This window comes from Felis catus, chromosome D1 (assembly GCF_018350175.1).
Source record: "Felis catus isolate Fca126 chromosome D1, F.catus_Fca126_mat1.0, whole genome shotgun sequence".
NCBI lineage: Eukaryota > Metazoa > Chordata > Mammalia > Carnivora > Felidae > Felis > Felis catus.
The window spans coordinates 111,432,997-111,449,382 of record NC_058377.1 but is presented as its reverse complement, the minus strand read 5'-3'; positions in this window follow the sequence as shown (position 1 = coordinate 111,449,382).

The window sequence follows — 16,386 nt, the reverse complement described above, 5'->3', positions numbered from 1 at the left end:
AAGCTGCCGACCACACACTCCCCAGGCAGATCATGACCCAGCATCACAGGAGTTCTTTGCTCCCACAAAGTGCAAATGGGTGCTCCCCATGGATCGGTGAGTGGCTCATTTCCACGTGGTGACGCGGGGACCCAGGCATCTCCTTTCTTGTGGCTTTTCCATCCCCGTGGTCTCGGAGGCCCCTCGCAGCTCTCCTGGGGAGGAGGGAGACGACCGCAGGTGCGAAGTCTCTGCGGACCAGGCCTGGATGTCCTCACGGAGTCGGCCCTCGAACTACAAGGGTTTGAGCCGCACGGTTCACTTACGCGCGGATTTCTTTTTCTGCTGAATACGGTCCAGTAGGAAGTGTATTATCCCTTCCTCGTGATTTCCTTAATGCCATCGTGTTGTCTCCGGCCCACCTCACTGTAGGAGTGCACGCAGCATATAACACGTATAACATATAAAACTATGTGTTAATAGACTGTTTATGTTATTCGTGAGGCTTCCGGTCAACAGTAGGCTATTAGCAGTTAACTTTTGGGGGGAGTCAAAAAGTTATACTCGGGTTTTCGACCGCACAGGGGTGGGTGCCCTTAACCTTCACAGAGTTCGAGGGTCAGCTCTACTCTGGTCTCCCGGTAGGACAGTCACACGGCTGCACACCTGTCCAAGGAGACGAAGTCCGGCCGTGTTCCGGAGAAATGTAACTCATCGCAGCCTCCTCCGCCCTGCCTCACCTGCCGGGCTTTCTCTCTTCTCGACTTTCCACCTCCTGATTTAGTCCATATTCATTTACTGCCCACCTCCCCTCCCGCCTCGTGGAGGAAGGTAACCAGCCCCAGGGCGGGCCCCCGTCTGTCTCCTCTGCACCCTGAGCGTGAACAGGGCTTGGGTGTGTGAGCAGATGGCCGGGCGCTGAACTCTCAGCGACAGAATCTCAGCTCAGCCCCTGGTCCCTCGGCCCACGGAGGGACGGGAGCAGCGGCTTCAGGGCTCACCTACAGCTTTCTGCTGGGTTTGCTTCCTATTTAAGGCGACAGCTTTCCCCCCGGGTCTGGATAGTCTTTCTGGTGATGTTTTGTGACGGCCACGGTCACGGTCACCTTGTGAACGGACTGTCACTTCACCAACAACCCTGAGACCCACAGAGCCACCCTCGCGTAGCCTCTGTTTTCTGTCGAGTTGTTTTCTTGGGGCGTCTTCCTAGGAGTGGGGATATCAGGTCACGTGGCCTGCAGGGAGCCCCGCCCCCCACGCCGCCCCCGCCCCGCCGTGGGACCCGTCGGCCCGGCCAGTGGCTGGCGGGCAGGTTGGACAAACAAACAAGGCGCACGGGTGGAGGCTTTCAGCTTTGCACAGCTACACGTCAACCCTCATTTGACGTAGACATTTCAAAACATTCTGTAAGATGGTTGAGAGAAAGAGAAAACATGAGAAACTGTAAAGAGGGAAAAAATGCCTAATGCCCCTCCCCTGCAAAGAATTGTGACCCGTGGGTGGGGCCCCCTCCCAGAGGTCGGTCTGTGTATATGCACATGTACACGCACACGCACACATACCTTCGTGGCTGAGAGCATCAGGTTCAGTAGCCGGCTTTTTTTTTTTTTTTTTTTTTTTTTTGCTTACGGAAGTGTTTTCCATGCCACCAAAATCGTTTCTTCAATGTAATTTTAATGCCTGCGTGAGATTCCAAGATGTGGACCTATTAGCACGAGTGATCACTCTTTCTGTCTCGCTCGTTTATGAAAATCGTTTAATGATAATTATTGGGTGGTTTTTTTTCCCTGATGCTAATTTTCTAGCATTTTTTTTTCTAGCATTTTTCTAGCATTATACAGAAAATTTACAGAGAATTGCAGAGAAGCAACGAGACATCACCCGTAACAGAAATACCTGGGGACTGTTTTGTTCGTTTCTTTAAGTTTGTTTGTTTAATTTGAGAAAGACAGCGAGGGAGAGCCGGAGAGGGGAGGGGCAGAGAGAGAGGGCGGGGACAGAGAATCCCAAGCAGGCTCCGCCCCGTCAGCCCAGAGCCCGACGCGGGGCTCGAACTCACGGACCGCGAGATCGTGACCTGGCTGAAGTCGGACGCTTAACCGACTGCGCCACCCAGGCGCCCCTGGGGACTGTTTTTAAATGAAGAAAGAAACACAGTGATACTTGGCCTTGTCTTCCAGAGAACCTGGGCTCCCGACATCAAATGCACACGGAGGAGCCCGTCCCTGAGAGACAGGCCAGCGCCCACTGCCGGAAGCCTCCGAGGGTGTGGGGGGCACAGGCGTGTCCTCTCTTGTGCAGGAAGTGGGGACACAGGCCTCACCGCTTGGCCCGCTGGCCCCGCAGAGGCTCTCTGCTCCTGCCTGAGCTCCAGGCCTCTGCCCTGCTCCACCCTCCCCTCCTCTCCGCCCCTCCAGCTTCAATCCCACACATCCGCCTGAGCTCCTGGGGGACAGGGGGGCCCGTGTCACCCCCTCTTGGCCCCCCCCCGTGCAAATAGGAAGGCACAGGAAAGGCAAGCTGAACATATTCCTTCCTTCGGTCAACGTCATCGCACGTGTGCCTTGTTATGTGCCGGACTTTGTTCGGGGCACGGGATCTGGCAGCGAGGGAGGCAGGGGCGGACCCTCCAGCTGGAGCAAAAAACGCGACAAAGGTAAACCAACCAGTGGATAATAAACGTGTGGATACAGAGCAGCGGGGAGCAGAAGTGGGGGCGGGGCGCAGGCGCTGCTCTGATCCAGGTGGCTGGGAGGAGGTGTGTTGTGGCTGGGGGAACCACGGGTGCAAATGTCCTGGGGCAGGCCTATGCCTGGCATTCCCCAGGAACAGTGAGGCGGCCCCGGGGCTGGTGTGGAGCGGAGTGGAAAGGTTCTGGAAGTCCGGGTCACGGAGGGCTGGGTAGACCCCAGCTGGGCCCTCTGGATCTGCTCCAATTGAGGGTGACATTCTAAATACTTAACTGACGGGTGTGACCACCAGACTCCGGAAGCAGGTCCCCGGTCCCCACTCCCCTGCCCCAGGTACTAACCTTTTAGCTGTCGGATCGTAGGGGAGAGTCGTGGGGGGACTCCTCAGGGAGCAGCACTCAAGGCCATCCCTGCGCTCATCAGAACACCGGCCTTGATGCCGAGGACGCCCCTGCCCCGTGCTTCCCGGATGGGCAGCCTTGGCTTCAATCCCACTTCACAGGGGTGAGAATTCCCCATCTGGGATGTTCGGCTGAGTGAGCCCCTTGCCCCCGAGGGGAGGGGCCCTTGAGCAGTGCGGCTTCCAGACAGACTGGCTGGGCCTCCGATCACCTCCCCCCCCTCCCCACTCCCGCCCCCCAGCCTGGCCTCTCCGAGCACAGGGGCGATGCCTGCCTTCCTGCAGACTGAGGGCCAGCAAGCCACGGGGCTGCACCTAGTAGGTGTTCAGAAAGTGCTGGCTGGTGGCCGCTCTCACGGCTGTCCCCTCAGCAAGGTGATGGCCGCCGCGGCTGGAAACCCAGGCCCCCTCAGCCCTGGGAGGGAAAGGCTACATTCCTGGAAGAAACCCACGTTCCGTTTATCGATTTATCTATTTACCCAGCCACACATCTATTTATTTTCGACTCTAACATCGTCTCATTAGGGAGGCACCAAGAAGGAAACACAAGCGAAATGGATACGGGGTCCTTTTCAAGTGGGGAGCCGGCTGCCTGCGGCCTCGGAGAGAGACTGCCTTCTGATCTCCTTCCAGCGTGTGGGTGCCCTGGGGCTTCCGCGGAGCGTTTTCTAAGATCCCTCTCCATACCAGGCCGGCCACCTCCGTCCTTTACCACATCAGGGGAGGCTGCACGCCCGCTTCAAAGCCCCAGCAACACTCTGCAATTGGAAACATGCACGTTGTGCAAAGTATCAATTTAGCAGCTAAGTTCCCTCGGCCGGGCTGGGCCGGCCAGCTGGCTGAAACTCTGAAATTCGGGGATGCCGTACAGCCCGGAGTCTGGAAGGCCCAGGTTCGAATCCTGGATTTGGCACTCACAAGCTTGGCTGAGTCCATAACCCTGGTCTCGGCCCCGGCTGGCTGGTGGTTTATGGAAAACCACCCAGGAGCCATCGGTGGATGGGATTGGTTCAGCCTCTACGGCAGGCCCAGAAGAAGAGTCCCCAAGAGGGGCGCCTGGGTGGCGCAGTCGGTTAAGCGGCCGACTTCAGCTCAGGTCATGATCTCACGGTCCGTGAGTTTGAGCCGCAGGTCGGGCTCTGTGCTGACAGTTCAGAGCCTGGAGCCTGTTTCAGATTCTGTGTCTCCCTCTCTCTCTGCCCCTCCCCTGTTCATGCTCTGTCTCTCTCTGGCTCAAAAATAAATAAACGTTAAAAAAAAATTTTTAAAAGAAGAGTCCCCAAGAACAAATCTGGGGACCCCGGGTGGGGAGGGCTCAGGACACATCACCAGGCCCACGTCTTGAATGCGGTTCAGGCTCTGATGTTTCAGGAAGCAGAAAACCCAACTCCATGGGGTTCTTCGGGCTGAAAAGTGCGGTGGCAGGCAGGATTTGGGGGCCGTTTAACCAGGGCGCAGGTCCCGCTCTCCAGAAGTTTTCCGGCTCTGCCCGCCTCTGTGGGCTGGAGCTATTATCAGGCTGGGTCTAGACTTTGCGTCGGCACCTCTCATTGGTCAGAGCGACAGAGAGGGCTTGGCGAACGGCAGTCCTGAGGTTTTCTGGTTGGACCAACCTGGGCCAGTCACTGAGGGGCCAGGGGATTGCCTTGTGCTGATGGGCTGAGCTGTTTCTCTAAGAAATCCCTCCGGGGGCTCCTGGGTGGCTCACTCTGTTAAGCATCCGACTCTTGGATTCGGCTCAGGTCATGATCTTGTGGTTGGTTCATGAGATGAGCCCCCCACGTGGCTCTGTACTGACAGTGCAGAGTCTGCTTGGGATTCTCTCTCTCCTCTCTCTTTCTGCCCTCCCATGTCACTCTCGAAAGAAAGAAAGAAAGAAAGAAAGAAAGAAAGAAAGAAAGAGAAAAGAAAGGGAAAGGAAGAAAGAAAGAGGGAAAGGAAGAAAGAAAGGAGGGACGCAGGGAGGGAAGGAAGGAAGGAGGAGGGAGAGAGGGAAGGAGGGAGTCAGGGAGGGAAGGAAGGAGGGAGGAAGGGAGGGAAGGAGGAAGGAAGGGGAGGGAGCAAGGGAGGGAGGAATCACTGGTGACGGGTTCAGGCAAATCAGAGCCTGTTCCTAGGCCTCTGACTGGAGTCAATCCCACACAATCCACATAGCTCCACACACGGGTAGACTGGGGGGCCCCCACCCCCGCCACCGCCCCGATCCCGAGATCCAGACCTGCTACGGGGGGCGTTGCTGCGATCAGTCTTTTTGTTCAAAGGCAGAATCTAGCTCACAGCACGTGTCCACTGTCCGGGCTCTAAGCCCCGGGCTTCTATTTGACGTCCCCTCGGGGACGCCCTGGAACCTGGGCTCCTGAATGTGTCTGACCCTGGCCGGAGTCATTTGGGCAGGTGGCCGCCACGCGGCTGTCTGTTCGAGGGACCGCCCAGGGCTCAGACGGAGCCCTCGTTTGTGCGGGTGGCTCTGAGACCCGAGGTCAGATAACCCTGAGAGCTACACTACCTGTGGTTTTCAGAGGCACAGGACTCCAGAGGGGGCGGGCTGGGTCGCGATCGGCTCCGGGCACCCAGGCAGCCTTTACGAGCGAGGGTACTCGGGGGGGAGCTGCCTCAAGTCATGGGGGTGGGTGCTTCTGTCTCGATTTCGTGCCACGACAGGGTGGGCTGCTCCCGGGCATGGCCGGTGCTAGGGCCGTGCTTCGGGGTGAGGAGACCCCATCTCTTGGCCCGGCTCTTCCACTATAGGCTGTGTGCCCCTCGACAAGTAGCACAACCTCTCTGAGCCCCAGTTTGCTCCTCTGCATGGCGGGCATCAGGGCCTCTCCCGCCCTGCCCTCAGAGGGCTCCCGCCACCAGATCTGTCCCCATCAAAGCCCTGGCCACCCTGTGCTTTCAACACCAGCCATGAACATCTGTCTCCTGATACCCTGAGGGCATCCTGAGGGCTGGACCGGCTCGTAGCGGACCCCCGCCCCCGGCTGCCCAGGACCCCGGCCTGCTGGGTGCCGGAACATTGCTCGCTGTATGATGTTAGTGGGGCTTTGGTCTGGGAGCTAGCGCTCCCAGGAAGCAGGGATCAGCGCCCGGGGGCTTGGGCCAAAGCCCGGCAGAGGGAAAGGGAGGCGCGTCCTCCTTCCAGAGGCTTCCGGAGAGGCTACGGTTACTTCTGACACCCGTTTCTCTGTAAGTTCTAAGAGACGCCGTCACCGGCACTGTCTGAGCACAGGGTCTGGAGACAGGGCCCCGCTTAGGACCAGGTCACCGCATGTCCCCACGGCCTCCACGTCCCAGAGGCCCCGAGATCTGTCCCTGCCCTTTGGGGTGGTCTCAGGGGCCCCCGGCCTGCTGCTGGAGTCAGGGGAGACACCATCATCTTCCCTCTGTGGTGCCGCACGGAGCAAAACACTCCAGCTCAGGCCAGGAGGCCTGGGCTGGAAAAAGCACAGCCCCCCCGCTCGCCCCTCCCCTGCTCTACGGTTACCTTCTGTGACCCTCCTTGCTCAGCCAAGGCCTCCCTCCTACGGGGGACCCAGGCCTCCGACTGGGACGGCCAAGTGGCCAAGGAGCTGGCTTTGGAGTCAGACAGATGGGGGGGACATAGTCCCTTTCCTTTTTTTTTTTTTTTTTTTTAAGTTTACTTATTTGTTTGGAGAGAGAGAGAGAATCCCGAGTAGCCTCCAGATGTCAGCGCACAGTCCGACGCGGGGCCTGAACTCACAAACCGTGACATCGGGACCTGCGCCAACAGCAAGAATCAGACGCCTAGGGGCGCCTGGGTGGCTCCGTGTGTTAAGCGTCTGACTCTTGGTTTCCACTCCGGTTCTGACCTCACGGTCCTTGGGTTTGAGCCCCACGTCGGGCTCGGTGCTGGCAGCATGGAGCCTGCTTGGGATTCTCTCTCTCCCTCTCTCTCTCTCTCTGCCCCTCCCCTGCTCTCTCTCTCTCTCTCTCTCTCTCTCTCTCTCTCTCTCTCTGTCTCAAAATAAATAAACTTAAAAAAGAGTTGGATGTTTGACCGGCCGAGACACCCAGGCGCCCCACACTGTCTCTTGATGGGGGAAAGTGATCTTTGGAAAATTAGCGAAACTGGGATGTAGTCATAGGTCGTCTTCACGGGCTCCTGGTCGGGGGGTCGTGGCTAGAGGCTTATGCGAGGCACGACGGGGAAGCGAATGCCTCCTCCAGGGGCAGCAGCGGAGGACCCCGTGTGTGGCTGCCAGGCCCGGCCCGGGGCTCCACAGCAGGGTGGCAATGCCACGCTGTCCAGACGCGTCACTCTCCTGTGTTTGAAGTTCGGATTCGGCGCACTGAGTGGTTAAAAATAACCCCCCCACCCCACCCCTGCACGGATCTTGCCGGGCTGTTTGGCAAGAAGCACACGGAAGCCTTTGCGTGTGGCTCTCCTGGCCACGTGTGACACAGAATACGTCCAGCCTCAGGAGTCTGGCTCCGAACACGGAATCACGACATTGCTCTGCGGTCATCTTAACTGTATGTCACCGCAAGCTATTTAGAAATCTGGGCCTCTCTGTATTATCGAAATATCTCCATCAGACTCCACCTTGACGGGTTTCTGATTTCTTTCCCCGGCGAACGGCACTGGAGACCAAGCTCCACACGGCATTCGGCGTCGTGTGGGAGCAGCTTCCGGCGGGGGAGGCCAGGCGGCCCCGCTGGAATGCAGGGTGGGGGTCGAGCCCCTGCTCTGGGTTGGCTCAGCCTTGACCCAGACACCGCCCTCCTCTGTCTGGACCTGGGGGAGGCTGGTTTACCTGCTCCCCAACCCGGCGCCCAGCCAGGGGCCAGAGCGGACGAGTTTGGATCCTGTGCCTTGGCCCTTCCGTGTGGCCAGGACCGAGGTCCCGGGGGCGCCCCCGTTTCTTGCGAGCAGAGTCTCCGTCACCCTCTGGCCCTGGGAATCCCTGGGCTCCCGCAGGCCCGATGTGGCCGTCTCCCGGCGACCGAGCGAATGTCACCAAATGGCGTGGCATTCAGGGGAGGCCGGGCCAGAGACAGGTGCGGGATGGGGCTGTGGGTCGGCCCTGTCCGGCCTGTCTGACCAATAATGCAGCGGTCACAGGCCGGGCTGAACAGAGCCCTCCAGAGGTGGGGAGTCGGGGGCTTGACATCGTGCATCTCTCCGGGGGATGCGCACGCTGTCTGGCCGGGTGAGACGCCGACCAGGGGGCCGTGCCAGTGACCGTGCACTCACGGTTCGTACGCAGCTCACCCTGGACTTCGTCGCTCTCCAGGAGATGTGGACAAGGGCTCCCACCTCCCCTGAGGCTTGGCCGCCATACAGGTGCGCAGGATCAAGGGCGTGGCATTTCCGGACGGTCCCGCCCTCTCGTGAGCAGGTGACGTTCACGCCCCTCAAGGAGCCCAGCGAGGGGCCGCTGTGGCCCTGGAGATTGGCACGCAGACCCAGCGGTGCCCGTGGACAGAGCCTTGCGCTCAGTAAACGGATCTGGCCTCTGGACCCCATCGTGCGACACGCTTGGCCTCTCTCGGCCTCAGCCTTCCCGTTTGCAGAATGGGACGACCGCGTGAATCCCGCGTGCCTGCGGATCCCACAGGCCCTGGTCGTACATAGGTTCCTGATCAAGCCGGCGTGGGGACCGGGACAGGGAGAAAGCAGGCAGGGCTGGCCCCCTCAGTGGACACGGCTCACCCCAGGCTGCCGGGCTCCCTGGAGGGTTGGCCTGTCCGGCTGTTTGCGCGTCCCGCGGACTCCCGCCGGCACGGGCCGCTGGAGGGAGCTGCCCTGGTGCCCCGTGGCTGGGGTGGCAGGTCGTCTCTGCCAGGACCGCACCCACACACAGCCCGCCGTGCCCCCCACAGCCCCCGGCACCCCGCACACGGCCGTCTCACGATGTAGAAGTGCCGAACAAGTGAAGGGAAGACCCCCTCTGGGAGCGTCGAGTTGGCATCAGTCTTTGACATTTTCGTGCAGAAACTCTCCACCCCCAGCATCCACGGGCCCAGGGCCTGGGGCTGTCGCTCCGGGCTGTGATGGGCACGGTGAGACCTGGGGGGTGGCGGGTAACATGAAGCTAGGTGCCAAACCAGCAGAGGGAGAACAGAGGTCCCCTCTGCGTGTGTCAGGGGGTCTGCGCCTGGAGCAGCGTCCCGTACCCACCAGGCGGGAGCCTCAGGGTTCCAGGGCCTTCTGCAGTGGGGGACCGGGGTCCGTGCGCTCGGGCAGGCCGGAGGGCAGATGCTGGGTCGAAGCCGGTGACCTCCTGGCTCCCTGCTGTGCCCTGTTGGCCCAGGGACAGACGTTATAGACTTGAAACCCTCTGGGGCCCCGGACACTGGAAGCATTGCCTGACTTCATCTCGAGTCCGTGTCCCTGTCCAGTATCCGATTCTCAGGGGCTGCGCTGCTCGCAAAGCAATCTCCCGTCCATTATCTCATTTAAACCTTGCGATAACCCCTTAAAACAGGCCTGGAAATGATCCCTCACCGATCGCTTGCAGCGGGCCGAGGTGATGCTCACTCCACGGACTCTTCCCGTGCCCCTGTGGTACCATCACATCCCTGCTTTCCAGTGGGGGGAGGGGGGGACTGACATAGGAGACAGTCACCTGCAGCCCACCGCATCACTCCTCGAGGGTGGCCATGGAAAACGACCACGGTCTGGGGGCTTAAAGCAGCAGACTTTTACTCTTTCACCCCAGGGAGCCCGGGAGTCCCAAACCAAGGTGCGGGCAGGGCTGTGCTCCCCGCAGAGGCTCCAGGGGAGGGTCCCTCCTGCCTCCTCCAGCTTCTGGGGGCTCCATGCATCTCCGGGCTGGTGGCCACAGCCCTTCCGTCTCTGCCTCCGTGATCACAGGGCCTTCTCTCCTGTGCATCTCCTCTGTGTCTGTGTCCAAAAGTCCTTCTTCCTGTAGTGGGGCGGGGCCCACCCTTCATCTGGCGTGACCTCATCTTGCCGCAACTTGACTTTGCGGTATGACGTCTGCAAAGACCCTACTTCCAAACGAGGTCATGTTCTCGGTTCCGGTCGCGTCTGTTGGGACGGCCCAGCTGTCCCTGGAAGAGCAGAGCTACGCGTTGTCCCAACCCCCTCAGTCCCGCATCCCTGAGCTCTCTGTTCGCGCTGGAAGTTTGCCCGTCCAGGCATCAGGCGTGAAGTTAGGTGAGTCAGATGCTTCACGGGCACATTAGCGTCCACGCGGTCAGAACCAGAGGGCGTGGTGGCTGCTTGCTCCCCGCTTAGCCCTTTTCTCGACGGTGCGATGGTCCGTTCGCTTGCTTCTGATCAGCACGGAGCCCGGTTTTGCTGGGTCCATAGTTTCACTCCAAATAGCGAGCCTTCGACGTGGCCCCGTCCTCTCCCATCAACCATGCGTGGCCCACCCGCCTGCTTGTGTCTCCCGTCGGGCGTCTCGTGGCTGCTTCCACCAGACCCTCAATCTTCCTCGATCCGCCCCGAGAGTTTCCCCAAACGGGGCCAAGTCTGGTCCGTTCTCTCCGTCGTTTGGGCCACACGTCGGACTCATGCCTGGCTCACAGGTATGTGCCATCTGTCAGCAAGTCCTGTGGTCCCCAGAGCCTCCCCTGCGCCCACTTGGTCTCCACTGCTGTCCCTGGATGACACGATCACCGTCCTCTGGCCTGGAGGGCTCTGTCCGTGCCCTCAGCCTGCTCTCCACTCAGGAAACAGGGTGCCGCTCCTCTGCACGAGCCTCTAGCGGTTTCCCTTCCCACCTGGAGCGGGCCAAGGTCTTTACGGTGGCCCACGAGCCTCTCCCCTGCCTGGGCTCCTTGCCGTACCCCGGGCTCACTCCTGCCCCAGGGCCTTTGCGTGGCCATCCTCTCTCCTGTATATTATCCGCATGGCTCACTGCCTCCCTCCTCCAATCCTTGCTCAGCCATCCTTGTGTCAGTGAGACGTCACATTTACCAGTGGGCCTTCCGTCTCGGCCCTCCCATCCCCGGCTCTTACTTTGTTTGTCTTCACAGCATTTTATTATCCTGTGCCGTGCACCACGGTGTATGTGTGTGTGTGTGTCCTTCCCCCACTAGAATCTGAGCTCCTGAAGGGCAGAGATTTGGCACATTTTCTGTAAGGTGCCGAATCTTTGGTGTCTAGGACAGGGTCTGGCACACAGTAGGTGCTCAATAAATAGCGAAGAGAAAGCAGCACACTCTATCCAAAGGCCGTTAGATCAGCCAGTGGCCCGCCCCCAAGAGCCCTTTCTAGGCTTAACTTAGAAGGTACTAGACGGCAGACCCTGGGTGCGGTCTTGGGAGACCTCGGCCCCCCGCCCAGTTCTGCCACCTGCCAGCTCTGGGGCCTTGACCACCAGGCACCGTATGTTCAACGGGGCTTGAGCTCCTCTGTCCAGCTAAGGCTTCTTTTTCAGGGACCCCCATCTGCCCGGCTCCCGGCAGCCACCGGGAGTCACCCACAGCCCCTCCCTCCGTACACACCTGTCCGCACATCCTGCCAGCTCCCTTCCTCCACCCAGTCCGGGACCCCATCATCTGTCCCCTGGACTCTCCATTAACGACCTGCCCCCACACATTGGCTCATGGTGACCCCTTTCCAAGAGTGACTCTGTGGCATTGCTCTGCCTCAGTGCGGGGCCCGGGTCTCCTCGTGGATTCTGTGGCCTGGCGTGTCCGGCCTGACCAGCGTGGCCTCGCACTGTAGACCCACTTTCACAAGGCTTCTTTCCGTTCTGCCAAACCCCTTTGCGCGTGCCCGGACACCTGCCTCACCCAGCCCAGCTCCTCCCCGTCTCCTCGGGGCTAGATGTCCCCATCCCCACCGCGAGGAAAACTGCATGCGGCCCACACACCATCTGCATGAACGCCAAGCCCCGAGAGGCGAGGATGGGCTTCTTCACTCAGTGGCCCCTAGACCCCTGCTCAGTACGTCACCTCTCCTTCTTGCCCCTTATCACCCTTATCACCAGTGTCTCCCCTCTGCGGGCAGCCTCCACCTTTTAGATCCCATCTATAAAGGCCTTCTGACCCATAAAGACCTTATGCCCCAGTATAAGACGACGTATGGCTCATGTGTCTGCCTATTAATGCACTAATATATTTTATACACAGATGCACAAATGGGTAATGTTAAACATGTGCCCACACATGACCCAATGATTTCAGCCCTAAGTATATACCCACGAGAATAAGTGTGTACGGAAAGCCACACACCAGAACGTTCCAAACAGGAAACAGCTCAGGTATCCAGTAAAAGAATAAAGAATACTTCTCAACAATAAGAAAGAAAAATCAGGGGGCGCCTGGGTGACTCAGTCAGTTGAGTGTCCGACTTCGGCTCACGTCATGATCTCGCGGTTCTTGAGTTCGAGCCCTCGTCGGGCTCTGTGCCGACAGCTCGGAGCCTGGAGTCTGCTTCCGATTCTGTGTCTCCCTCTCTCTCTCTGCCCCTCCCCTGTCACATTCTGTCTCTCTCTCTCTCTCAAAAATAAAGATTAAAAAAAATTTTTTTAAAAAGAAAAATTAGGAGACATGAAATAATATAGGTGGGTGATCTCAAAAACATTAGGACAAACAACAGAGTTCAAAACTCTACGATTTCCTTTATATGAGATGGAGGGGCAGGGGAAACTCATCCGTGTTGGTGGAAATGGGCAAGTGGTAAAATAGAGGGTGCTCAGATGCAACTTGATTTCCAGATAAACGAATATTTTTTTAGTAGAACTCTATCTCAGTATATATCCCAACTATTGCATGGGACATACTTACACTAAGATTATTTGTTGTGTATCTGAAACCAATTTGCAACCGGGCATTTGTATGTGGGTGTGTAAGATTCATAACTCTAAGGAAGAAGAAGGGCGTTAAGGGATTTTCTTGGTGAATGGAAATGTTTTATAACTGGATCTTGGTTCTATGGGTGTGTGTGTGTGTGTGTGTGTGTGTGTGTGTAAATTCATTAAAAATGATGAAAAACAATAAGCAAGTCCAGCAATGTGGCAGGATATAAGATCAGTATACAAAAACCAATTGTGTTTTTACACATCCACAATGAACAATCCAAAAATGAAATCAAGAAAACAATACCATTTAGAGTAGTAGCAAAAAGAATAAAATAGTGAAGGATAAGTTTAACAAAAGGAAAGCAAAATTTGTGCTCTGAAAACTGCAGGGCATTGTTGAAAGGAATTTAAAAAGACCGAAGGAAATGGGAAGGCAGCCTATACTCACGGAGCAAATATTTTATTACTATTAATACTTTTAAGAAGGCAATGATCTCTAAATTGATCTACAAATTCAGTGTAACCCCTGCCAAGCTCCCAGCTGGAGTCTTTGCAGAAATTGACAAGTTGATCCTAAAACTCACTTGGAAATGCAAGGGACCCAAAATAGCCCAACGATCTTGAAAAAAGAACAGGGGCGCCTGGGTGGCTCTGTCGGTTAAGTGTCCGACACTTGGTTTCGGTTCGGGTCACGATCTCTCGGTTTTGTGAGTGTAAGCCCCGCATCAGGGTCTGCGCTGGCAGCTCAGAGCCTGCTTGGGATTCTCTCTCTGCGCCTCCCCCACGCATGCTGTGTCTGTCTCTCTAAAAACAAATAAACTTAAAAAAAGAACAAAGAACAACAAAAAAAGAACAAAGTTGAAGCAGCAGCTGATTTCAAACCACAAAACTACAGTAATGAGACCGTACGACATTGGCGTGAGGATAAACTTATAGATCATTGGAACAGAATAGACAGTCCAGAAATAAACCCTGTGAATACGGTCACCTGATTTTCAAAAAGTCGTCAAGACTATTCAAGGCGGTGGGGGGCAGGGCGCGGGATAGTAGTCTTCTCAACAACTGTGCCGAAGTAACCAGATATCCGCGTTGAAAACATTGGATCTGAACCCCTACCTCGTACAATACACAAAAACTAACTCAAAATGCATCCAAGACATACACGTAAGCACTAAAACCGTAAAAGTCTTAGAAGACAACAGGCTAAGTCTTCGTGACCTTGGACTCTTAGATGTGACACCAAAAACATAAGCAACCAAAGAAAAATCAGGCAAATTGGACTCGGTCAGAATTGAAACCTGTGCATCAGAGGACATGGTCAAGAAAGCGAAAAGACGATCCGTAGGATGGGAGAAAATATTTACAAATCCTATAGGTGACAGGGGTCTAGTACCCAGAATACACAAAGAACTCTTGAAGACAACCCAACTAAAAATGGGCAAAGAGTTGGAATAGACATTCCTCCAGAGACGAGGTACACATGGGCAATGAGTCCAGGAAAAGATGTTCAGCGTCATTAATCATCAGGGAGATGCAAACTGACGCGAGGGTGAGACACCACTTCATACCCACTGGGATGGCTATAATAATAATGATAATAATAATAGACAATACAAGCGCTGGTGAGGGTATAAAGAAATCGGAACCCACATCTGCTGATGAGAACTTAAAATAGCACAGTCAGCTCATACAATACTTTGGCGGGTCCTCAGGATGTTCAACATAGCGTTACTAGATGACCCAGCAACTCAACTCCTAGGCGTATGTCCAAGAGAAACGCTAGCATAAGTCCGCGCACACACAGATGGCACATGAATGTTCACACCAGCAATAGTAGCCAAAGAGCGCGAACGACCCTCACTACCCATCAGCTGAGGAGTGGGTAAACAGACTGTGGTATATCCATACAATGGGATATATCGTAGCCTTAAAATGGACGAAACGCTGGTATTTGTTACTGTCGGGAGGAGTCTTGAAAACATGGCACCAAGAGAAGGGAGCCAGTCACAGAAGACCACACAGTGTACGACTCCATCTACGTGAAAAGTCCAGACTTTTCCAAAGAGACAGACAGTGGATTCGTGGTTGCCAGGGAGGCGGATGTGGAGTGGCTGCGAGTGGGCATGGGGTTTCTCTCTGGGGTGATGAGGATGTTCCAAAATTAGATCTCGGCGATGGTTGCACAACTCTGTGAATACACTAAAAACCACTGAATTGTACACTCCGAATGGGTGAATTGTATGGTATGTGAATTATGTCTCGACAAAGCTGTGATTTCAAAAAAAAAAGGTATGAGAAACTGAAAGTAAATGTCCCCTGTTTCTTCCTACCCCATTGGCTTATCTTGTCATTCCTGGGTGTGTGGTCTGTCCTCTCCATTCCCCTGTGTGCACCTCGTGGGTGAAGGGCCACCAGAAATCCCAGAATTTTCCCTCCCTGTACCTCACCCACACACCTTCCTCTTGGCTTCCTCTGGGCTCAAAATGACGTGACCTTGATAGGAGAGGTAGGCTGCCCCAGACACTGGGAGATGGCTGGAGGGGTTCACAGGTGGACAAGCCCATCCATGTTCAGGAAAGCAGAAAGTTTGGGTCCCCAGCGAGGACCTGCCCAGAGCTCATGGCTAAAGAGCAGTGGGGACAGGGGAAAGCCGGCAGGATCCGCCCTGCAGACAAGGGAGGCGTGGGGCCGTGGCTTTGTGGAAAGGCCCTACCTTACTCTGCTGACTTTGGCTGGACCCTTACAGGGCTTTTCTAGACTCAGGAAAGGCTGAACTCTTTCCAAAGATGGATAAAAGTAAAGGGGTGCTTCAGAAGAAAGTTACATCCGAGGGGCTGAATTCCTGTTGAGTCCGCTGAGGGAGGAAGCAGGCAGCCCTGGGTTCTGTCCACCTTGGGAATGACCTTCTCAGGAAAGACAGTGGCCACCGCTGTCTCTGTGCGGCAGCCCGTAGAGGCAGATATTTAGAAGAGGTGTTTAGACACACCCTGATTTCCGGTCCTCCAGGGTTTGGCTCTGCGAAGCCAGAACATCCAAATAATTGAACGCATTTAAGCTTTGTGGGTTTGATGCTCAGTGTGATGGGGACCAGGGTAGGGGCGGTGAGGAGGCTGGAGCCCCCCGGGGAGGGGTGTGGAACATGGGTGTGTCTGAGGAAAGGGAGCAGACCTTCCAGTAAGTTTAGCCGGTTCAAAGATTTGTTCCAGGGGCGCCTGGGTGGCGCAGTCGGTTAAGCGTCCGACTTCAGCCAGGTCACGATCTCACGTTCCGTGAGTTCGAGCCCCACGTCAGGCTCTGGGCTGATGGCTCAGAGCCTGGAGCCTGTTTCCGATTCTGTGTCTCCCTCTCTCTCTGCCCCACCCCCGTTCATGCTCTGTCTCTCTCTGTCCCAAAAATAAATTAAAAAAAACGAAAGATTTGTTCCAGGTCAGACCTAGGTCTAGGGTTCTAGAAAGTCTTTATCTGGACCAGTGGTTCTCTGACTGTGGTGATTTTGCACCCCCCCCCCCACCACCACCCGGGACATTTGGCAAAGTCTGAAGACTTGTTCTTTGGTCACAACTCAAGGAGGGGT